The sequence below is a fragment of the Lissotriton helveticus genome, chromosome 1_1 (assembly GCF_964261635.1).
Source record: "Lissotriton helveticus chromosome 1_1, aLisHel1.1, whole genome shotgun sequence".
NCBI classification, from domain to species: Eukaryota; Metazoa; Chordata; class Amphibia; order Caudata; family Salamandridae; genus Lissotriton; species Lissotriton helveticus.
The window spans coordinates 1,880,316,425-1,880,341,469 of record NC_136057.1 but is presented as its reverse complement, the minus strand read 5'-3'; the positions used below and the strand labels follow the sequence as shown (position 1 = coordinate 1,880,341,469).

The window sequence follows — 25,045 nt, the reverse complement described above, 5'->3', positions numbered from 1 at the left end:
GGCCTAGTGTGCAAAATAACGATGGACTGGGATGCAGACCCAAGTAATTACCAGTGGCCGATATCAATACGAGCATTTCATCAATCACCTTTTTGTATACTTTAGAATCGAGCAAAAGGTCTTATACTGAGCCAAGACCTACCAGTGCCTTTTGTCCTGTTAATAGCGATAAATTGTTTTGGACTGTGCTACATAAAAGCCATAGAAGACGTTCAACAGGGATGTGCAGAAAACATTACCCACATAAGTGCGTAGCCAGACTTTGTAATAAAAATGAAAATACTTTTCCGCGGACTTAACACGCAAATAAAATGCACATTCACCATGGCTCCAATTTGGCCTTTAAACAGACACCCCTTAGGTCAACAAGCGCCCATGATATCGCCTTGTACAAGAGAGTGACAGTGGGCCAAGAGGCCAGTAAGGGGGATGTTTTATGTAGAATGCTTTGTTTTTCAAAGGGCACCTACAAAAATGTTACCCACTAGCCAACTATAAGCAGTCTTTCGACATCCACGGCTCAAAGGTGTGAAGCACCTGGATAGACTTTTTTGCTGGCCTGGTGCAATGTCACTTATCCACACTGACACAAATCCGTGTATTGTCAATGCATAATATGGCAAAACTTCACAAGTAAGGAGATCATAAGTAGAAGGATGACAAAATACTTGAAACATTATTTTTGAAAGCAAGGATTTTGGTGAGAAACCCTCAGCCAATCTTGCTGAGAGTATCTTAATTCCCCAATCCCACAGAATGCACTCAGGCAACTAACAAAACGGAGGGAAACAGGAAAGCAGTGAATCCGACTGCAGCTACCTCTGATAAGGGAAGACAAAAGCACAGCATAACCATCAGTACTTAAGGCCATAAACAATCTGCATTACAAACGCAAATAAAAAGAACAGTATGTCATCCTGAGAGCTGGACTGCGCATCAAAGTCCAAGGTACCAGTGGGCCAGCACCCACCACAAAGCTCCAGTGGTTCCAAAAGTCTCCAGGAGCCTATATCACATAAACCTCTAGCAGTGGCCACACACCTCCAACAGCTGGGACACCAATGGTACTGATGAGTGTGCTACAGTCTGTGCCATGCCAAGTGATCTTCGTATTTTATCAGATTGCACGAACCAGTTGATCATGAATCAACACCTGAAGACTTCTAAAGTCGTTGTCTTGAATAGAGGGATATTTGAGCACAGCTGTGCGGGAGAACATATTTGGACAGCTTTATAGATGGTATTGGATTTAGCAGGGAGTCTGAATTTCATAAAAGCACCAGTCATGCAATTTAACATTTTCCATGGATCCCCCTTATGTTGTCCTGGATTTTCATAATTTGCTCCCCGTAAGTTAACCGTGGAGTAGCGGTCAAGTGAGCAGCTGCAGTCAGAGGGTATTTCCACATTTTTTGCAAAATGGCTTTTCTGGAGTTCACACAGCCTTTGCACAAGGGGTGGGGTTACCACTTCTAGTCAAGGTAAGCACTTATTAATCAAACTCTGACAAATTCAGAAATACCAGATCAGGATTTCCTAACATCCTTCGAGGCTAAGTATGTGTATCATGGATTAATATTAGCAGATTTTGTTATAGAGAACAAACTTCACTAAAAACAAGCATTGTCAAAGCCATTACATCAGCCAACAGCTGCAAACATTTGCCAATGCTTGTTTTTTGTAAAGGTTTTAGCAAAAATGTCACAAAAAGAATAACAGAGGGCTCCCTGTGGGTGCGTTACCAGACATCATGAAAGGACGTTTGTAATAAAGTACTTTCAACGTTTTCTGACAATTTGTGGGCGTACACACTCCTAAGCGCCCATCTTTGAATAGTTTTAAAGCTCATCCAAAGATAACGATGCACTGCCCGTGCAGAAGCTATGGTGGTAGTGTCTGGGGAGCTGCTAAGGCTTATCTGTGTGGGTGCCTGGGCAGAACACAGTCACTTACAAAGAACGGAACGGAACCAATGGCTAAAGTGGACTTACTTACGGCCCCATGCTATATGCTGGGGTGGGTGTAAAGATGTGATTGATAAAACAACAGACCAATGAACGAAGAGGACTGACTGAAGGCCGTTGTATAGAAGTATGTATGCGTGTGTATATTTTTATTAAAATCAAATCATCTGGCAAATGCCAGGCCTAACAAGGGAAAAATCGATGATAGAACTGTAAATGTGATTGGTAAAGAAGTTCTGTTTTGAAGAACACTGACACTGTGCGAAGGATCTAACTTTTTGAGCATAGGAATACTTAAAACACAAAACGGCCATCGTAAAACAAGGCTAAGATGAGAGAATCAGAATGAGATGAGAGGTAGAAGCCTAGAGGAGACTAAAAGACTAATACTTAAGGAAACAAGAAGAACAAGCATTGGCAAAGCCAATAGGTCTAGCCTATATAAGAGCTATTGGCTTTAGCAAAGTGTTTTGCCATGTTGTACACCAGTCTGGCTGCTGTCCCGCATCGCTTAAAGTTAGTAGCATGGAGTGGGGGGGGGGGAGCAGAGTGTTGTTGAGTAAAGTTCAGTGGCAGAGTGCAGTGTCGTACAGTGGAGTGTCGTAGACTGGAGAAGCATTGCGTAGAATAGGGTGGAGTGGGTTGAGGTAGTGGGGTGGATTGGAGTAGACTGGGGGTGTTGGATTGTGGTAGTGTGGGCTGGAGTGTGTGTAGTGGATTGGAGTAGGGTGAATTGAAATGGGGTGAGGTGGACTGATTGGGGTGAGGTGGACTGATTGTGGTGAAATGGAGTCTGTGGATTAGATTGGTTTGGGTGAGGTGGACTGGATTAGAGTAAAGAGTAAAGTGATTTGGAGTGGGGTAAATTAGAGTGGAGGGGTGGATTGGACAGGAGGGGGGTGGCTTGGACTGGAGGGGGGTGGCTTGGACTGGAGGGGGGGGTGGCTTGGACTGGAGGGGGGTGGCTTGGACTGGAGGGGGGTGGCTTGGACTGGAGTGTTACGGGCTGAATGGATTGTATTGAGGGGTCATGACCAAACTGGGTGGGGTGGATTAGATTGGTGTAGAGTGGAGGGAATTGGAGTAGAGTGAGGTGGGGTGGATTGGAATGCAGTGGGGTGGACTGATGGGGTGGATTCGATAGGGGTAGGGTAGATTAGATTGGGGTGGGTGGATTGGAATGGGGTGGGATGTACTAGATTGGGTTTCAGTGAGCTGGAATGAAGTGGGTGGATTGGCGTGGGGTGGGTGGATAGGAGTGGAAAAGATTGGAGTGCAGCAGGGTGGACTGGAGTGAGGTGGATTAGAATTAGTGGAGTGGATTGAGTGGGTGGATTAGATTGAGGTGGATTGGGTGGGTTGGACTGGGATGGGGTGAACGGGATTAGGGTGGGGTAGATTGGATTGAATTGGGCTGGGGCGGATTGGAGGGGGTAGACTGGTTTTGACTGGATTTGATTGGGGCGAGGTGGATTCGATTGGGGCGCGGTGAATCGGGGTGGGGGCACACTGTTTTGGATTGAGTGGAGCAGATTGTTTTGGACTGAGTGGGACAGATTGATTTGGATTGGGGCAGATTGTTTTGGACTGGAGTTTGGTGGATTGGGGAGGAAGTGGGGTGGGTTTAAAGTGAATTGGAGTAGGGTAGATTGAATAGGACAGACAGGGATGTGGAATTCCTATAGTCCAAAGCCCAGGACATATAGTTTGGGGTCAAGGGCAACAAGTTGTCATGTGTATTTTGTCGTTGAGGCAAGTAGGCCCAACCCCATGCAGCACAAACCATTTTGCTGTCAGTTTGCAGTACCACATTATGGATCAGGAAAGGGTCCCTGCACTGTTTGCAGTTAAGGTAACATATGTGCCCATATGTTAATGCTGTTCAAACTTGTATTTATGGTTCATCAATTGAAAACCTTTATTATTAGGGTGAGCGCTTAAGTAAATGTTGCAATGTCCAATTGCACTACTGACAGCGGTTCCACTATAAAAATGTGTACATATGTTTTCAAAGTTTAGCAACATGAGGCTATGTATAATGCTCCCAGAATGCTCTCTGATTTGATGCAAATATTTGAAGGAGCTTGAAAGCAAGATTGAGGATTCTTTGCCTTCAAAATAAAATGTTCATAAAAAATGAAAGCAGGAAAAAAAACATTTTGTTGAACTACTGTAAAATGTCAGGTACCATTTATTTGCAGCATCATTTAGTAATATGTGTAGATGCATGCTAGTATTTCCCCACAAATATTCATAATGGAAAATAGGTGCAACCAGTTTCAATAAGATTATGGGAAACAACAAGCGGATTTTGTTACAGGACAAGTAGATTCATGAAGCAACCTGCCCCATGGACAAGTAGATATTGTATTAAATTCCACGCCCCTGGCAGGATTTAATTGGTGTGGGGTGGATTGGGGTGAGGGGAGGTGGATTTTGTGGTAGGGTGCGGTGGACTGGATTGGAGCGAGGCGAATTGGAGTGGGGAAATGAAGTGAGGCAGATTGCTTTGAATTGTGTGGGGCAGATTGTTTTGGATTGAGTGGGGCACATTGGAGTGGGGCAGATTGTTTTGGAATGGGGCAGATTGTTTTAGATTGGAGTGAGGCAGGTTGTTTTGGATAGGCGTGGCGAAGATTGTTTTGGATTGGAGTGAGGCAGATTGTAGTAGGGCAGATTGTTTTAGATTGGAGTGGGATTGATTGTTTTGGATTGGGTCAGATTGTTTTGGGTTGGAGTGAGGCAGATTGTTTTGGATCGGAAAAGGTCGAATTGGAATGGGGTAGGTTTGGAGGATTGAAGTGTAGTGTAATGGAGCTGACTGGGTTGAGTGGTTTGGATTGGAGTGGAGGACTTGATTGGTCTGGGATGGACTACATTGAGTGGGGGGGATTTGGTGTGAAGTGGGATTGAGTGGGGTGAATTGAGGTGTACTGTTCGATTATGTGTTTAGCATTATTCGCGAAATCACATATTACATATTAGTAAGAAACAATGACGCCTTGCAAGAAGGTAATCCTCATCTTTTGAGAACAGTGCCCATGAGCAAAAACAAAAGAAAACAGGAGTGCAACGTGAGAAAAGAAGATTTGGCAAAATAAAATAAATTTTACTGTAGAAAATAAATCTTTGGAATTGTGTTTGTCCTGCTGGGCACATTTTTGCTAGTCGCACACCTCCTGTTTGAGGGGCACTAAAAGTTTTAAAAAAACAAAAAGTATCTCAATCACATATCGAAAGCAGACGGGTACTGATTAAGTTGAATTAATCAGTATTTGGTCACAGCTCCACAGAGAGTAGCAGAAATGATGTTAGGCCTGTCTTGACAAATTACAAGGCTGTAATGAAGAGTGCCACGCAAGCCAATAAATGGTGAGCAACGGGCGCGCTCCAAGAACTTTTGTTAATAACAGTATCTCGCAAGCGAAACGCATGCGCTAGCGTGTCTTAGGGAATGCTTTTGCAGGCTCGACCCTGAAAATAGGTATGAAGAACAAGACAAACACAGACAGAAAAGGGGCGAGGGGAAAGCAGAAGTCGAAAGTGCAAGTAGAAGATTGACAAATGAGGTGAAGCCTCAGAGGTGGGGAGAGGAAGACCCAGGGGGTGGTTTATAAATGGTTTTCCAACCAGATTGTATTGGTTTTCATGACAAACAGTATACATTTACACACTGTTCAATGTTTCTGTCACACCCAGCAGGTGTTGCATGTATTACACACGATCATCACCCTCTGGCATGCTTAACGTAACATTCCCATGTGATAAAACGTCCCCCTCGAGTTGCGCTGGAGTAGATATTTGCAATCTCTGCATATTATTGGGTTCCTGTGGGTCGGGCTTCCGGCTTCAGTGTGTGTGTGTGTCAGTGTTAATCAAAGTCCCATTAGGCGTTCTCTTCATCCGCCCCCTTGTTCTAGTGCCGCTGGCTGTGGAGTGCTTGCCCCACTACCAGTGTCCTGCCTGTTGGCTATCAGCTCGCTCACCAGTCCTTCCCACGTTCTGGCCCGGTCTATTGTACCTATCCCCCTGCTGGCTTTCCTGAGCAATAAACCCAGGAGGTGGTTTATGAGAGGAAATGTATGAGAGAGGAAGTAAAGAATGGAAGCTTGGGGAGAGAAGAGAAGGACACAAGGAGAGGAATTGGGAGCAGAGGAGAAGAAGAAAAAGAGGAAAGTAGTGCGTAAGGAGGAGGAGACTGGACACGAAAAAGGGGGAGAAGAATAGAATATGGAGAAGAGGAGAATGAGAAGAGATGAGGGGAAGGTAGGTCTGAAGGGTATATGGAATGAAACGGGGCAGAATAATGGGAAAATCATGAGTTGACGGTAGGAAGGTCATCCTTTCCCTGCCTTAATTTACACTGTTGACTCAACTGTGGGCAACAGAAGGGCAGAGATTAGTATGTTGTGCATTAAACAAGCAACAAACACAGTAAAATACTTAGTTCAGCAATGCACTGGCGCTTCAGCAGAGTATGTGTTAGAACATTCACATAAGGACTTGGCCACAAAGTCTCACAGTGAGATGCCATTTGACGCTCAAAAATAAGCATTCCGTAGCACGTGTCAATGGTATTAAAACATGACTGTGTTTCAAGTGGCAAACTTGTCTGCATGTCCAGTGCGGTGAAAATTCAACTTGACGCAATTGAACATCAACGCCAAACGCGCATCCCTCAGAAGCCCACACAAAGGAGTCTTTAGAAAATCAGCACAGCCCGAAAGCTTCCTCCGACCGAGCAACACGTCCAACATTTCAATCATGCATCGGTCCTTCGCATGAGGACTTAACCGCTGATATTTTAAGAAAAACAACTTATTTTGCCGCAGCTCCACTGGGAGTAACACCGCAAAATAGCCTGGAAGCCTTCCAAGGTGTGTGGGTGAGACATGGGTAGTTCAAAGCTGCACATGCCAATCATGGCCATACCTGCGTGCTGATCAGGTAAACCCTCATTCCTCCCAGACCACAGGCATGCATTAAATCCTCTGGAGAAATGCAGCCGCACGCTTCTGCCTGTATACTTTCTATTTCCGCTCTGTGAAAGAAGACGTCAAACTCAAGACCATTTTATACATAAGAAACCTCAAAATCAGGCTGTGAACATGGTACAGAGAAACCAGCACAAGCATTTACGCAAGCTGGAGTTCAAGAAAGTAAATGTTGCGAAAAGAAATGGTGGATCGGTCACTGAATCATTACTGACATGGGGATGTAAACGCTGCCATGACATAGCTCACTGAACCCATCTGAACGCGAGAGTGAGATCAAAACACGCTGCAAGTACACTCTCCAAGAAACACGTCTCATTTCAACGAATAAAACTCATCTACATATAAAGATGGGCAAATATACCGTCCCCTGCCACCTGTGAATTGTAGCTACTAATTTTCCCATTTTTCCGACCCACAATCCGCATATGAGCTCTCAACTTAACTCTCCATCTGCTTCATTTTGAGGGACCTTTTGGTAGATTCGTCCTCTCAACGAGACTTTGTCGACCAAGACCGTGCTCAGTTTTTGAATTATAAAAAAACGTATTTCCTTTCCATCAATTTTATGTACTTTTAGGCAACCTTCAATACCTTCTATGGCAACGTAACGTATATCTAACCATCATTTCGGACAAATCAAGTTGCTGAATTGCATTTTGTAATTTGGAAAAAAGTAAAGTTTAATATTTTTACCTGTAACTTCAAATAAGGGGCATGTATGAACGTTAACAGTGAGGATTCCATTCGTTTGGTAACCTCTGGTAGGTGATTTCATTTTTGATCTAGATACAGTATTACTAATCACAAGCAATAAATGAACATGTCAAGCCAGTGATATGTATTTTTAAAAGGAATATCGCTATTTACAACCAGAACATGCACTGCCAAAGCCAGTAGTTATGGATTTAATGTGTATGGGTTAGAGTAAGACACAAGAGCCAGCAGGAGTGGACAGGAAGGGCTATAATTATAAAGTAATACCTAATGAAGTTCAATGTAAGCTCTCAACTAAGGCAGAAGGAAAGACCCAAGAAGAAAAATAGCATACGGTGAGAGATGAATACTCCACTGGGTTGAGCTAACACATAACTGCAAAGTCTCAAGCTAATGCCTGAAAGAGACTGGTCAGAGAAAGCCAATGGCTGAAAAGGGAGGACCCAAAGCCCACTCTATTATGAATGCAGTTAGCAATTTGTCTGTTTGACAGCTCTGCTGTCGATAATCAGACATAAAAAGGAAGAGCAAAACCAGCTGAAAGACCCTAGCACCATAGGGATATGAGACATGAATCCGAACGCGTTTCCACAGCATGGCGGTAACTCTCAATATATAGTTTCTTGATTCTCCAAAGCAGTGCTTCCCAAACTGTAGGTTGCAAGCCGATTTTTGGCGTGCCACAAACGTCAAAGTACTAAATAAAGATGCCTTTAAATTCTGCATTTAGCTTTTCACATTTGCTGCGCTTTAAAGACCGAAGTCAAATGTCAGGCCACGTTTGCTGCTGATTTGTGTATTTATTTTTTAACATGGAGACGGGTGTTTAGAACCTTCTCTCCCTTTGCAGATAGAGGAAGTAAAGTAAATCATGTGACAATCTTGCTGGGGTGCATGAAGTGCGAAAAGGAAGGCTGTATGTCATTTTTTCATAAAACAATAAAAAAAAAAAAAATACCAGTAAGTGAACTGTACACAATTCGCAGGATAGAAAGAAAAAAATTGAGCAAATCTTTTTTGTAATTAGGAAGTGTGAATGAAACAAAGATTTCAATAGGATCAGAATAAATCATGACCCCTTGGTGATGCACAAATATTCACTGAAACCAAATTCCACACATTATCATTTATGTGCAATATAGTTTGATCAGTAAAAACTATATCTGAGCAAATGTAGTGGTCATTTCAATGGAAAATGTGCTGTCTACAAATGAAAATGCACTACCACATGATGTTTTATTTATATTTAAAAAAATCTCCTGCCTCATGTCCATTTAAAACTAGTTGGATGGCAAAATATTGCTGTACTCAAGAGTGGGCCATATTACGAAAACGTTTGGGAAGCACTGCTCTAGTGTACTTGAAGTCTCACTACACGTCAAAGAATATAACGTTAATGAACATCAGAGAAGAGAAGGGACCTGCAACAATTTATCACTACCAATCTGACTCTCAATACCACAAAACCGATGCCACACACCCACATACACGGATTCAAACTAACAAAAAAAATAGTTTTACTTGTTGATCAGGAAATGAAAAATTTGTTTTTTTAACAGACCCTTTGGATTCCCAGCACCAATATCATCAAGTTATGTAAGCACCCTTAGGCCTTCCTCTTCCTTTCTCATTCCCTCACAACTGGCTGGGATCCCTTATGCTCAGCAGAACTGGAAAACAACTTATTTTAAAAAAGAAATATCAAATTTGTATAAAATCATTCCTCTGACCGCCAGACTTTGTCCTATTAGCAAATGTCACACATAAGCTTCCTAACTTCCAGTCGTTTTTATACGATCAGAGCATGGCATATGCCAGTGGGATTTGCTAGCCAAGTGTTTCAAAGGACTGATTGCCAGGTCTATCAGAACCACCCCAGTTCTCTCCTATATTTCCAACTGGTGAGGTAGAGTACAAAATTGATTCAAATAAGTTACAAGCCTCATAGGACTTTGGACCAGAAGATGAATCATTGCTGCATGAAGCATCCGTGGAACATGAATATACAGAATACAAGAAAACATACAGAATACAAGAAGTCAGCCTTGAAAGTCTATGGTTAGCCACAGAGGTCGCCTTGGCTCTGGTGAAATGAATCGAGAACTTGACTGACAAGCAGGCACCAGAAATAAGTGTTGTCTGAAAACAGGGAGCATGATCGTGGCAGTTTGTGGTCAATTGCTGCAACAACAAGGTGATGGATGGAATGCTTAAATTATCCTCAGCCACTGATGAGCCCTAATTAGAGCGTAATCAGTCCTGGGTTGCTTGCGTTTCTGATTTTGGGAGGGCTTGACCTGGCAGTTCAGGTTTGGATGTTCCTATTGGAGCAGGGTCATGACTGATTTGCATACGACTGGGTCTAAACTGAGGTGACACGATGAGTAAAATAAAGATGAACAGAGGCCGAGATTAATTCAAGCATTCCATCCATCACTTTTGTGTATACTTTGGTGGCTCATGGTCACAGGTTGGATTAGTAAGAACATTGAAAATAGGGCACTTGATAGTGGCACTTACAAGTCACCAGAGGAAGTAGAAAGATCTTTCAATCAATCAATCAATCAATCAGGGAATTACAAGTGCACTACTCACCCGTGAGTGTCTCAAGGCGCTTGGGTGAGGGGTGAGGGGTGAGGGGGGAGAGGGGGATGAGGGGGGAGAGGAAGAGAGAATAAACAGCAGTTCCGTTTAGTCGAAGAGCCAGGTCTTGAGCGCCTTCCTGAAGGAGTTCAGGGAGGGGGGCATATAATGTCGATAGGGTGCTTGTTCCAGGTCCTAGCTACGATGTAGGAGAAGGCCCTTCCGCCTTTTCTGTCTCAGCAGATGAGCAGGGTTTTGGTGAGGGCGAGGTTGGTGGAGCGGAGGTTTTGTTTCGCTACGTGGAAGGAGATTCTCTCCTTGAAACAGGAAGCATGGTAGTGACATTTACAAGACGAAGGTTGGGCCACCAAGAAACTTTATACGGGGGGCACACAGCAGTGGCATTTACAGGCCACTGGCTGCACTATCAAATGCACTGAAAGCAGGGAGCATGATAGCGCAGTTTACCAGTTACTGTATGGGCTAGAGAGAACCTTGAAAACAGGGACCACAATCGCGACATACTGGACCCTGGCTGGCCTAAAAAGTGCCTTAAAAAGAGGAGGCACGAAGGGGCGTGGCTAGCAGCCAACATGGCGACAGCTTAATTCGAGAGCTCCTTCAGGCACTTTGGCCTAATCATCAATCCGACACATATATCCGGGACATCACCCGCCCGAAGCGGCGGCGATCGGGTCCGGGGTCGGAGCGGTCCCACCAGGTGAAATTCTGGTTGCCGCCGAGGTCCGGAACCCGCCGAACCAGACACTGAAGTGTAGGGGCCTGTTGCTGGAGGAGTGACACCGGACTTGCGTGCCCCACGAGCCCCGGCGGAAGTGAGACCGGACCGGCCTGAGGAAGGTGACGCTGCCCGGAGCCCCGCTGGGAGCTCACACTCGGCAAAAACACCGGAACAGCGAAGGTACCGTCTGCCCAGCAGCAGGATACATTAAACCCCACTCCGCCTGCTGGTGTCGGTGTGGGGGGGCGGCGGAGAGGAGAAGAACGCGGGGGAGAAGGAGAGACGAGGTGGCCGCGGGACGCGAAGAGGCGGTGAGCCCGCCCCCCCCCCCCCTCCGGCCGCATCGTGCGGGACGTCTGCAGGAGCCGACAGGAGGACCTCACCTGCTTTGGCCTCCCGGGGTGAGTGCATCCAAGTGTGCGGGTAGTAAGCCGACGGCAGGGAAGTCTGGTGCCCCCGGGGGACGGCGCAGGGAAATATTATACCGCGTATGACCACAGAGACAACCGACAGCGCCCGACCACCCTGGCACACTGGCAGCTGACCTGGCGGTCCTGACCCGCTCCTGAAATTGCAGCCACACGGTGGGGGACACCCTGCCGGGTCCTTGACCTCCTCTTTGACCACGAAGCCATAATCGCGCGCTGAAGAGACTGAACACGTCTGGTGTGGTGCTCCGCCTGGCTACGTGCGGCCTGGGCCTTGGCCGGCTCTACCAACGTGCTTCCCTCCTATCCACGGCACGACCACTGCCTGCCAGCGACGCGGTGCTTTGCCCGCCAGACATAGTGGATGGGGACATCAAAGCCTTCCGGACGGCGACAACACTTGGGCGCGTGAGTGCCCGCCGGTGGTATCCTGCACTAAAGTCGAGGTGCCTGCGCTGAGGGGACTGAAATATATAGTCGGACTACACCCCCGCCAGCGGCCCCCTGGCATACGTATCGAGAGGAAAAGTGCTAACCTGCAGTGACCCGCGGCGGGCGAGGAGGAGGACCCGATATCCACGAGACTCAACGCCATGGCGGGCAGGGGCACCAGAAGTGGGTCTACACAGGTCAGACTGGACAAATTTGCCTACAGCCAGCACGGGCAGGCGCAACACAATGGACGCAACTCCACAGGTGCCACCCCGGCGACGGAAGGGACCGCAAAAATAACATTGGAGGACATTATGAACACCCTCACGGAGGTCAAGGCAACTGTGGGCTCCATTTCCTCTGAAGTCACGCTCCTACGTGCAGACTTTCACAAAATGGCTGAAAGAGTGTCCCAGGTGGAAGTAGTCACAAAATCGCTAATAGAAGACACGTCCGAACTTCAGATTGCCATGGAACGCATGGACAAAGTCACTAAACTCCTGCAAGACAAGTTAGACGACCAAGAAGGGCGTTCACGAAGAAACAACGTACGTATCCTTGGTCTTCCGGAATCAGAAGGGAAGGGGGCCATGGACCTCTACGTCGAAGACCTCATCACAAACAAGCTGAAACCTAAAGGACTATCCCACTTCTTTTCGGTGGAAAGGGCACACAGGGTTCCGGGCGGGCCCCCTAAACAGGGGGCGGCGCCGAGGCCTGTGTTGGCGAGACTCTTCAATTTTAGAGACAGGGATGCAGTCCTGCAAGCGGCAAGGGTCTCCCCACCTGTCAAGATTCAAAATGCGACCTTATCCTTCTTCCCAGACTACACGGCTGAAGTGGCCAGACGCCGCAAATCGTTCACGGAGGTGAAGAAAGCACTGCGAGACAAGGAATTGCCGTATTCCATGTTGTTTCCCGCCAAGCTACGGGTAGTGGCTGATGGAAAGACGTGGTTCTTCGATAGGCCGGAGACTGCTCACGACTGGCTGGAGGGCTGGCGACAGGTGGGACAACGTCAACGTCCACGCAAAGATCGGACTAATCACCGCAACAACACACCATTGGCCGACCTGACTGATCCCCCACCTCACCGCGAGGACACGGCGGCGACGGCATCCGACTCGACACAAGAGCCGCTAACACAGGGCGACCAACACTGATCTGAAGATTGACTGTGCCGGAGATGGCCTGGGGGTGCCGCGCCGGACCTTGGACTTGGTGCCGCTGAGTAGGGTGGGCACATTTAGTGCCTGAGGGGGCCTCACCAACCCCACGAGCAAGTAAGATAGTTGGGGAAGGACTAAAGCACTCTGCGAAGTTGGGGAGACGGGCGGGTTTCAGTCCGTGGAGCAGGGGAGCAGGGAGGGGGGATGGGGTTGAAGTTTTACTGTTTGCATTTTTTGTATTGATCATCACTCACTTCACACGTTCTGAAGACACCCTAGACCATGACTTACTCCTCGTTCTCATCACGCCAGTCACAGTCACATTGCTAACGACACTCTCAAAACGGTCTCATGGCTAACTTACCTCAGACTCCACCCGCTGGAAATGCCACGGTAACGGTGGGAGTGCCCCCTCTGCGCATGCTCACATGGAACGTCAGGGGGTTGGGTGACAAAATAAAGAGGGGCCTGGTGCTGCAGGCTATTAAACGACAAAGCCCAGATGTGGTTCTGCTCCAAGAAACGCACCTTACGGGGACGACATGCAAAGCGCTTGATCGACGCGGATACAAGATGGCGACACATGCAGATTTCACTTCGGGGTCCAGGGGGACGGGGATACTATTGAAAAAGTCGTCACCCTTTCTACTCACACACCATACAACAGACGACCAGGGATGCTTCGCGGCGATACATGGTCAATGGGAGGGTAGACCGCTTAATGTGGTATCGGTGTACATTCCCCCAGCACTACACTCCGTGACACTACCTGCATTGGGTAAATTCCTGCTGGACCTCCCTGAGGGTGACACAGTCATTGGGGGGGACCTGAATGCCATCATAGACTCTGCGTTAGACGCCTTTTCCACTAGGGCCCGCTCAAGAGGGCCTTCACCTCTTCCTGAATTTTTAGATGCATTGGGCATTGTAGATATATGGCGACATTTACACCCCGCAGCGACCCAGTACACCTTTTACTCCGCAGTCCACAATAGCCTATCTCGCATTGACTACTTTTTGTTCCTGGGGGGGGATTGGGCACGGTTGACACGATCGACATTCTACCTAGGGGCATATCTGACCACTCACCAGTCACTCTCACCCTTACTACTAGAGAACAGAAATGCGCGAGGATCTACCCCATTTATCCAAATTATCTGAAGGTCCCTAAATTGAGACGGAAATTGAAACTGGCGACGACACAATACTTTGCGGAGAATAGTGGCTCGGTGACCTCCCCATCGATTCTGTGGGAGGCCTACAAGGCCGTCCTGCGAGGGGCGGCGATAGCGGCCATTACGGGACACAAGCGTGATTCCCGGAAGGAGCTCACAGAGCTAGAATTGGCACTCCACGATGCCAACACGGCGCACATGGCGGACCCTTCCCCGGCTAAGACACACGCGCTAAAGTTGCGACAGCAGCAGTACCAGACACACCTGAGAACGACCGAGAAGGGCTACATAGCAAACACTAAACATAGAATTTATGACGTAGGCGACAAGGCAGGGAAAATGCTGGCGTGGTTAGATAGGAGGGAGGGAGGCGCGAGAGGAATTCAGAGACTCATTAATACTGACGGCCGTGTAATAACACACCCAGAGGGCATAGTGCACGCTTTGGCACGTCATTTTCACACCATATATACACCGGAGCATGTCATCACTGCTCAAATGGCAGCAGCGTCACTGGCGGACATTGTCCTCCCCGGCATCCTGCCGGAGGCAGCGCAAGAGTTAGAGGCAGACCCTTCGGAAGAGGAAATCCAATTGGCGATACATTCACTGCAATCAGGTAAAGCACTGCGACCTAATGGGCTCCCGGTGGAATGGTATAAATCGATGGCCTCCGAACTTAGTGGTCCCCTGCTGGACATGTATCTAGACAGTAGGGAACGGGCCGAACTGCCACTGGATCAACGCGCGGCCACGATCGTAGCCATACCTAAACCAGGTAAACCCCCAGAAGAATGTACCTCATATCGCCCGATATCATTATTAAATGTGGAAGCCAAAATACTGGCTAAACTTCTGGCCAACCGCCTGATGCCACACCTGAGTACCCTGATCCACCCCGACCAATCAGGCTTTCTGCCCCATAGGAGCACGGCACTGAACCTCAGGAGAGTTCATGGGGTGATGGCTAGGTCACACCTTCTCACTGAGAGGGCAGTGATCCTTTCCCTAGATGCAAAAATGGCTTTCGACCTAGTAGAATGGGAGTACCTCTTCGAGGTGCTCGCACGTATGGGCTTTGGGTCGAAATATATCACCTGGATACGGCTACTTTATACTAATCCAGTGGCGCAGGTGGTGTCTAATGGCCACCTCTCACCGGCGTTCCCGTTGAGCAGGGGTACCAGACAGGGGTGCCCTCTATCACCCCTGCTTTTCGCATTGGTACTCGAGCCTTTAGCCATCCTGCTCAGACGCACACCCTTGTTTAGAGGCATTCAGTGGGAGGAGGGGTGGGAAGACAAGGTCTCCCTATATGCCGATGATATGCTCATTTACATGGTCGACCCTGATGACGGCATCCCAGCCCTTCTGAACATCTGTAATACGCATGGGGCGACTTCGGGCTATACCCTTAACTGGTCAAAATCAATGATCTACACGTTGAGGGGTCCGGCGCCGAGACTGCCGGTTGATTGCCCTCTCTCGGCGCCGGTGACTTCCTTCAGGTACCTGGGCATTATCATTGTGCATTCTGAAACAGATTTCTTCACTAGCAACCTAAAACCACCTCTGGACCGCCTACGTGCTGACGTTAAGCACTGGGCGACCCTGCCCCTCACCCTCTTGGGGCGCGCAGCCCTATTCAAGATGATGGCACTCCCCAGATTTCTGTATGTACTGGAAAACACCCCGCATCTTGTCCCTCCGCGATACTTTACACAGATTGCGGCGTTGGTCTCCAATCTCCTCTGGAGCAATGGTACAGCGCGAATAGCGTACGACAAATTGGTAAAAAGTTGGTATGAGGGGGGTATCGCACTTCCCAACATTCAGATGTATTACTGGGCGGCTCAGCTTAAAATAATTAACCAATGGGTTCACGCCCCGAGAAACGACCCAGCGTACAGGGCTGATTGGGCGCAATTAGGGACGGACTCCATGCTGTCGGTACTGTATAATAAACCGCGGCTTAAACACATGCACGGCCCGACACGACACACGGCGGCCCTTTGGCATACAGCACAGGCTCGACTGGGCTGGACAGGCAGAATTACCAAAATGACACCACTGTGGGACACGAAGTCACTGGGAAACCTTAGAACATGCAAGGGATTCACACAGTGGGACCTAATAGGTATCTCCACGGTGGGGGACCTTTGGGACAATGACACAGTGATAACATTCTCGCAACTCCAACAGCAATATGACCTCAGACCCACTGAAACGTTTCGTTATGTCCAGATTCGACACGCACTGCTACAAGCGGTCCCACAGGGCACTGCTCTGCCGGACTCCTCGCCGCTTGAGGACAGGCTATTAACAGAGTATATGCAGCAGAGCGCCACGTCCCTCACTTACAAAAAACTAATCAACAATTTAAAAGACCCCACGACAAAACTTAAGGAACGATGGGAGGGGGAGATAGGTGTGATGGATGAATCGGAGTGGAATGAGGCCTTGGCATCTCCAAGGGAAATAGGCATTTCGGCCAAATTTAGACTGGTGCAACTAAAAATCTTACATCGCATCTACTACACTAGGACGCTACTCCACAAAATACATAGAGCACCCACTCCCTTTTGCTTGAGAGGTTGCGGGGAGGAAGGAACACTGTTCCACACACTCTGGGATTGCCCAAAAATACAGGGATACTGGACACGGGTAATGCGCACCATATCCCAGACACTTAGGGTTTCCACTATGCCAGACCCGCGTAAATGCCTTCTAAACATTTGGGACCCCAATGACCTGAACAGATACGGTATCATCTGGGCCACACTTGCCATGACAGTAGCGAAACGTGATATTGCACAGAAATGGGGGGCTCCGGACGTGCCCACTGTGGACAGATGGGCTGAGCACATGGACATCCTAATGGTCACGGAAAGAGCTGTGTATGTCCTTCGAGCAGCCCCCAGGAAATGGAACAAGGTGTGGAAAGATTGGAATGTTTACAGGGGGGAAATCTGTGAGCCCTTACCGGAGGGTGATGACCTAGATTCTGAGGAGGAGGAAGAGTGATGGATGAGACTCAGAGGTTATGCTTTTCAGTACTAATTGTGGCAGCGTGATGAGATGATAGCAATGAGTTCAGACACTAGGGCAAAGAAGCATGGTTGGGTACGGAGAAATATGCGACCTAATTAGAAGTGATGGCACTAAGTTGGGATATGGGGAGGGAATGTTTCTTAAAAGTTCCAAGACAGTTTCACAGGTTGGGCATCGTGACACTACTACTTGACATGTTAAACACTATTGGTATTATATAGTTGTTGTACGAAACTACATATGCAGGGTTTAGACAGGCAGATTGAAATTGCATTGTAACAAGATCGCTACCACTTATGATTCTAGTTTGATGTTATGTAATCATAAATGTGCCAAGTGTATGTATCATTCTCACTGATTGCACCGCCTTTGTATCAATAAAAGAATTAAAAAAAAAAAAAAAAAAAAAAAAGAGGAGGCACAATAGTTGTATTTACTAGTCACTGGATGGACTAGAAATAACCTTCAAAACAGGGAGCACTACAGTGGCACTAAACGATTGCGGGGCTAAGAAGTGCCTTAATAACCTGTAGCACAAGATTGGTATTCACTAGTCACTGGCTGGACTAGCAAAAACCTATGAAGCAGTGATCTTTATTTTAGAACTTTCAAGTCACAAGGTGTTGGCGCTGGTGGAGTCCGGGAATGTGGGGACTGTTGAGAGGGAAAAGAATCCTAGGGCTGCAGTTGCTGCTAAGACCTAGGGACTGACGGGCTGGAAATAAAGTACTTACCTTTTCCACTTGCCTGACGGAGTTGCCTCATTTTACAAGGCGGGACTACTGGCAGCCTTGAAAACCGGAAGCATCTAAGTATCCATTACCAGTCGCTAGTAGGCTTGAAAACAGGGAGTATGATGGTGAATTCTACTAACCACTGGCTGGGCATGCCAATGTTGTGAAAGACAGCAGGGAGCAAAAACACGATGCAGCAAATTTTATATGTATGTTACAGTAACATACATATAAATGTTACACCCTCGAGCTGCAGACCAAAAAGCACTTCTACAAGGTAGAAGAACAACAAATATGCCGTACAGGGCCCAAGAGACTCCGCAACACAATGAAGGGTGAAATGGCCAAAACACATGGCGCGTTACTTTTGCAAAATCAGGGCAAATGCAGCACCATGAGGAAGGACTGATATGAATGATGGAGAGGGGGGTGTACTAAACACTGACTGAGTGAGAAGCGGTTCTTCGCTGCTACATTTAGGCGGCCTGTGTTGACAAGGCAGTGAGGGCCCCTCCTGAGCCAAGGTTCTGTCTCCGGAAGGTTTTATCTGCTCTCCCTGGAGTACCGTCCTGATTAGTCGGAGTGGTCCTAGTCTCAGCTGATGTCCGTGACTGCCAGTGCAGGAGCCGCATTTACCACAGCGTAGGGCTCAGAGGCTTTCACTCTTCTCGTGTTCCATCTCACGAAGCAGGATTTGCCAAATACTTCCAAGGTCTCTCAGGAAGACGTTGTAATTTACGACCATAACAAATTAACTTTATAAAAAAAATTAAAAAAAGAGGGGAAGCCTAATTATTTTCACATTTGAGGCAGTAGCGTGCAGCTATTTTTCCTAGAGGCCTGCCAAACCCAAGACAGTGCGTTTAAATAAAGGTGGAGGGAATTACGTCAGACGCTGGCAGGAGCGTTACCCAGGAGCCTGCTCTTTCTCCGCTTTCGGGATTCCACGGATTTGGACGTCTCCAACAGGAAGAGCCGCGAACCCAGGTGTCCTGGCCATACTCCAATAACCATCATACGCTTGGCTTTGACCTACCCGCCCGTGTGAGAAAAACGGTAAAGCAGCCTCAAAGGTGCCATGCAGTGACAATTTACCGTCTCTAAGCGTGTGCGCGAGCATGTCCCGATCAGTACCGTCCGCCCCAGGGGCGCGCAAGCAATGCCCCATCAGTAGCGTCCGCCCCAGGGGCGCACGAGCATGTCCCTATCAGTGCCAGTACTCTACGTCCCCAAGGGGACGGGCGAGCATGTCTCTAGCTAGCAGTCCCAAGCATGCTTGGCGGACATCAAGGCATCACTCCCGCGTCTCTCGTGAGGCAGCTGAAAGGGTGCCCCCCCCCAGCAAGTAAGAAGAGCCAAGCCACGGGAGCGAGTCTCGAAAGGCAGCTGGCCCTCGCACGCACAAAGCAATTGCTTTGCTGACTATTTATCATTCCCAAGTAGGAAGAGAAAACGTGCACCAGACCTCAAAGAAATAGATGGCCGTAGGGAAGGGGTGGAGGCCGTTCACTTTTTCTGAAGGTTCCTTGAAAAGCGCTTCCTAAATTGCGTTACCTAATCGAATCAAGATGGATGCACAGATCAGGCTCCTGATTGCACTGGTAATCCGGTGTTCCGCTGTGAACACTAGCACGGTAACACAGTGGGTTAAACACATCTGCCGTTCCCCGTTATTATGACGAACAGCTGGATTTACCAACACACCAATATCGGGTGGGCCGGCTACGTCACAGGGAGCAGACGCAAAGGCTCACCCTCGGATCATTAAACACATCGACAGGACCTGTGGAAATACCACCGCTAGGAAAAACGACAGCTCAAGCAGACAGGCAAAAATAAATTTTAACAGATGGTAAAAAATAGATTCCCATTCTGGAAACATTGGTGTCAACTATAATGTTGCAGATAGAGTTTACTGGACAGGCAACTTGCCTGAGGAGGAAATTCCAGACACACAAATGCTGCTTCAAAGTCGGTGCTGAAAAAACTCATAGTGCGTAAATGACATTTTAATGCATTAGAATTCAATCAGCCAAGTGGCTTGGCCCAAACCGCTCGCTAGGGGACACTCTGCTTCGTTAACATTAGCATATAATGCCCCCCATTGGCTGACCAGGGAACTCTAACACACTGCACTGAAAGACATACCAACATTATTACAAGGTTCGTGTAAAACACAGAAGCAGCAGTTTACACCTAGTCCTGCTGAACGCGCTCATGGCATTTAATCCTAATTTACCTTGAATCAAGGGAGGTAATGGCGGAACCCACCAATCTGGTCCTCGGTGCTCATATCCACACATTCTGGAAAACTCAAAGAACACAATTGGTCCTGGGCTTCCTGTTCTTACAGCCTCTTGTATGAGAGCTTTTGTTCCTATGTTGCCTATCACATCATTCTCCATTATTTCAAACTGACAACAACCACTAGAAAGTGAACCCAAAGTGACTTCAAGAAAGCAGCAACTTTCTTAAACCCACCACTGCTTCCAAGTTGTCATTCACCCTATCGGATCTCCCTGTAGAACTATGCTTTGAGAAGGACATTCTATTCAGGAGTCCCTTTTGTATCTTCGTCATTCTCTGAGACATATAAAGCGCTATACAAATGCAATTACAATACAATACAACATGTGGGACTTAGAAATACTACACCATTAACAGATGTATATTTTGTGCACTACTTGCCTTCGTGGGATATATGTCTATGTATGAGCTCCATCTGCCTTGCACTCTGACACGAGCATGATTATGTGAAGCATCTGTGTAAAAGACTCCGAAATCACGTGCTTCAAACACCATAGGTAGTACTCAATTTGCTGGAAAAATAGTAGACAGGGTCCAGGGTACTTTACACGAAGCCACTGCAGATTTCACCACCCACTTCCCCTGCCAGCACAGCCAAATGCCATCATATTCCAACAAATGTGACCATTTGAACGATTTCAGGTCACAAAGTTGTCCTGCGTGCACTGGCATTGTATTGATAACCGCTGTGCTCATGTCCTGTGTTTCAAAATAGCCAGACTGCGCCACCATGTGGTAGAGTGCCCTAAACAAGTGCCACTGTTGAGTTAGGTGCCGGTGCAGAGCACTGGAAAATACAGACACAAATTAACCACTTAGTCGAACAGGTGTTTCTCAATTAGGAAACACTACAACTACACACTCTCCCAAGCATGCATGCAACTGCCTGAAACCAGGACGGACAAGGCAGCAATAATACTTCAAGTTCACTAGTGGTAGAACAGGGCTATACAAACGTAAATAAAGATAACCAGTATTTTCACGCAGAACGACAAATGTACTCCTGGCTTGTGCACAAAAAGGAATCCAAAAGTTGGTTTCCGAGACCTAGCTCGTGTCAAGGTAAATGACCTGATTGGTCACTGGTACCTTTCAAGAAAGAAAAATTTCTTTCTAGTGTCCCCTCACTCACCGGGGTTGCCCCACGGTGACATGCTTCATCATTGGGGTCCTCCCAATTCTCTACGAAAAGACTATGTGTATTGCAAAGCAAGTGGTGGAGTGGGTGTAGGTGAGTTAAAAATACCATGCTTAGTGGGCCTCAACAAATTTATTATGCTCCTATGCTCCTAGGCAGGTATATTAAAAATGGGGTGGGATCACTGTTATTCAACCTGTAATGAGGATTGATTCAGTGAAAGGTCGACATGTTTCATGCTACCCCTAGCATTTCTTCAGAACCATGCAGGGACCAGCCCTGCATTTGCCATGATATTTTTAACTCACCTACACCCACTCCACCACTTGCTTTGCAATACACATAGTCTTTTCACTTCAAAGTGCTCCTGCGTAGTCCGTGAGTCGCAGCACGCCCCTTTTCGTAGAGAATTGGGAGGACCCCAATGATGAAGCATGTCACCGTGGGGCAACCCCGGTGAGTGAGGGGACACTAGAAAGAAATTCTTCTTTCTTGAAAGGTACCAGTGACCAATCAGGTCATTTACCTTGACACAAGCTAGGTCTCGGAAACCAACTTTTGGATTCCTTTTTGTGCACCTAATGTTTATAGGACGACCTAGTCTCCTATTCCTCCTTCTCCCCCGGTCTTATATATCTCCTGGCTTGTGCTTCATACCTCAGACGGTTACCCTGCATATGCAGAGATCAGCACTGTCAGACCATGGTGATGGTAATGTTAATGTTTGAAGTGGTAATATGGCGGTGGTTATGGTGCTGGTAGTTTAAGTTGTAGAGGTAATGATTCAACTCAGGTTGTGTCAGAAATATTAAAAGAAAACCTAATGCACTAACAAAAACCAAAAAAATAGATGTTGTATAATACTCATATAGGAAATCAATATACGGTGATCAAGTGCACATTTCAAACGTAAAGCAGTCCTGCAAACATCGCAATGAAGGTGCTTCCAATGGCAATGGAAATGATACAACAATCTTGTGTCATTTGTAGGTGAATCATGCGATTATTCATGTTTTGTATTATTACTTGATGTTGATATTGTGTTTTGACCTTCCTTCCACCCTTTTGGAAAGCGCTCTGATATCCTGCGGGATCTTGTTCGCGCTATATAAAACTTTATAAATAATTATAAATAAAATAACATGTGCGCACAAACATTTTTTATGTGGAAAAACGCATCATTGAGGGGTGATGGCACAATGGGGGAACAGATGGGGGTGGATCGAGTCAACACCGAAGATGGGCTACTAAAGACGAGGTTTAAAAAAAAAAATAATAATAATAGCTGGATGAAGAGTGGTGAAGGGCACACAACACAGAACACAGCCAGGAAGAAATGGTGGAATCTTCCCAATATTACTTCTATTGTATAACATTAAATTGCCAAAAACGTGCATAGATTGCAATGTACGGAATGCTAATGATTCATTTAGTGCATTGGATGACACACTGATCCACCACATTCATATGACTCTCGCCATCTGGCAATGGTAGCTGTGAAGTGATTGTGAAGCCCACGGAAATAAGACACTTGCACCCTGCAGCGACAAATGGATGTTACAGACGGTGTTTACAGCCTCCACTGACCCTGTCCCGTTCTGCCCCTAACGTGTACACTAAGTCTGACCCCTTCTGCCTCTGTCCCGTCCCCTGGATGCTAGCCACGTTTCTCCTCAGCACAAATCCATGTTCCCAGAAGTTCACGGGTTCGAAAGAGTGAGGCGCAATTTACTTTTCATCTCTGAGGTGGATGCAAAAGGTGTCATTTTATTGGAAGCAATTACACCTGACATTATCGCCCTGAGACGATGCACTTTGTGTGAAGTACAATAACCAAGTGTTTTACTATTATACAAAAAGATGAACTGTGACACTGAAATAAAGACCATAGGTCAAGAGCGAACTCAAAACAGGAGGAAATATGGCTGGAGGCCAAAAGAACAGAACGCATATTTCAAAGAGGATTACTGAACAAGGCAGCACTCAATAGGAGGCCCCCAATACCAGACAACATCCCAGAGGACGCCACCAGATATAAATGCAATACTCCAGATAAAAACGCATTTTGATGCAGGGATTGCTTCAGCACTTGTAAAGTTTCTAAGTGCTATAAACAACAGGGTTCCCCATCATCCATTTTAATGGTACAACATTTAAAGACCACATAAGGATAGAAGTAGAGCTGGCCTTGCCTGGATTTACATTTGTGACCTTGAGATCACTCCAAATGTTAGCAGCAAGGATTAATTCACAGAGCCACGTGCCTGCATGGTGACTTTCAGAACTGAACACAGCATGCAAAGGCAGCCTCCAGAAGTGGCTACAATGCACCCAAACCAGACAATGCTCTAAATGAGCTTTCTAGAAACAGGCAATGCTTATGGTGAGGCCTCCGAGCGGGACACAACACAGCCGAGGCCTAGAAGAAATGAGCACAAAATGCGTTGTTTATAATTAAACAATTCTGCATGTGAGGAATTCTTCAGTGGTCAACAATTCAAATGAGTGTTCTAGAACTGGATATAACTATACAGATGTGGACTCTGGCACAGCACAAGGATAGTCCACGAAGCCCCACGTTCAGGTGGTTCAGCTCAAGAACTCCGAGATGTTCAAGGGAAGCTTGCATTGCTATTGGTCATTTCGTTCTTGTTCTATGTCTACCGAATCCTAAGTAAACCTTTTTAATACAAAACCCCTTACAATAGCATTGTTCAGGCTGTCTTATTTTGTGTTTGGTAAAAAAATAAAAATAGAAGTCAATCGATCTGAAGGTAAGGGGACAGGATATGCCCATTAGTAAAATATTAGCAACTCCTATACAAATGCAAACCTTTTTCCCTTCTCTATCTCTCCACTATTCTTCTCAATCCAAATAACTGACTAACATAGCCACCACTTATATTACTTTAATATTTTTACTATACTAATTCACCACTAATCCTTTCTGGGTTCCGAAGTAGCGTGCTACTCGCCGAAAAAGTGCTTCAACACTCCATCAAGGGTAGCAAGCACTATATAAATGCAAACCTTTTTCCCTCTTCCATCCCTCCACTATCCTTCTCCATCCAAATAACGGACGAACATATCCACCACTCAAATTACTTTCATATTTTCACCATTTTAATTCATCACTAATCATTTATGGGTTCTAGAGAAGTGTGCTACTCGCCGAAAAAGCGCTTTGACGCCTCGTCAGGGATACTAAGCGCTATATAAATGCAATAACAATACAAAAAAGACATTTCAGAAATCCTTTACCCGCACCAGAAAATTCTACGAGCTCAATTAGGCAAATCAACATAAAAAGGAAGGCCTCAATGGCTGCCAAATGTCTACAGTATGCATGCGTGACACAAGTCTAATTCATATGCGAGCATGTAGAGATTTGCACACAGCTTTTAGGAAATACACAGCAAGGCATCTGTTAAGCATTTGTCTGAACTTTTCTACCCTGGCCTCTCGAGATTATTATTCTATAGATCAGTTCATCACTGAGTCCGTGATCCAAATACACTCTTCTCATCGCTGTACTAACCCTTGCGGATCACAGTTCAAACTAAATGAGACCTTCAATTAAAAAAGCACAAAGGGAATGTATATTTAGTTAA

The 25,045-nt window shown here is 46.6% G+C and overlaps 1 protein-coding gene across 11 annotated transcripts in view; it reads right to left on the bottom strand.

Moving 5' to 3' along the window:
• Window positions 1-25,045, bottom strand: part of RALGPS2 (Ral GEF with PH domain and SH3 binding motif 2) — an 890,309-nt gene that overhangs the window by 343,046 nt on the left and 522,218 nt on the right. The window lies entirely within an intron of this gene.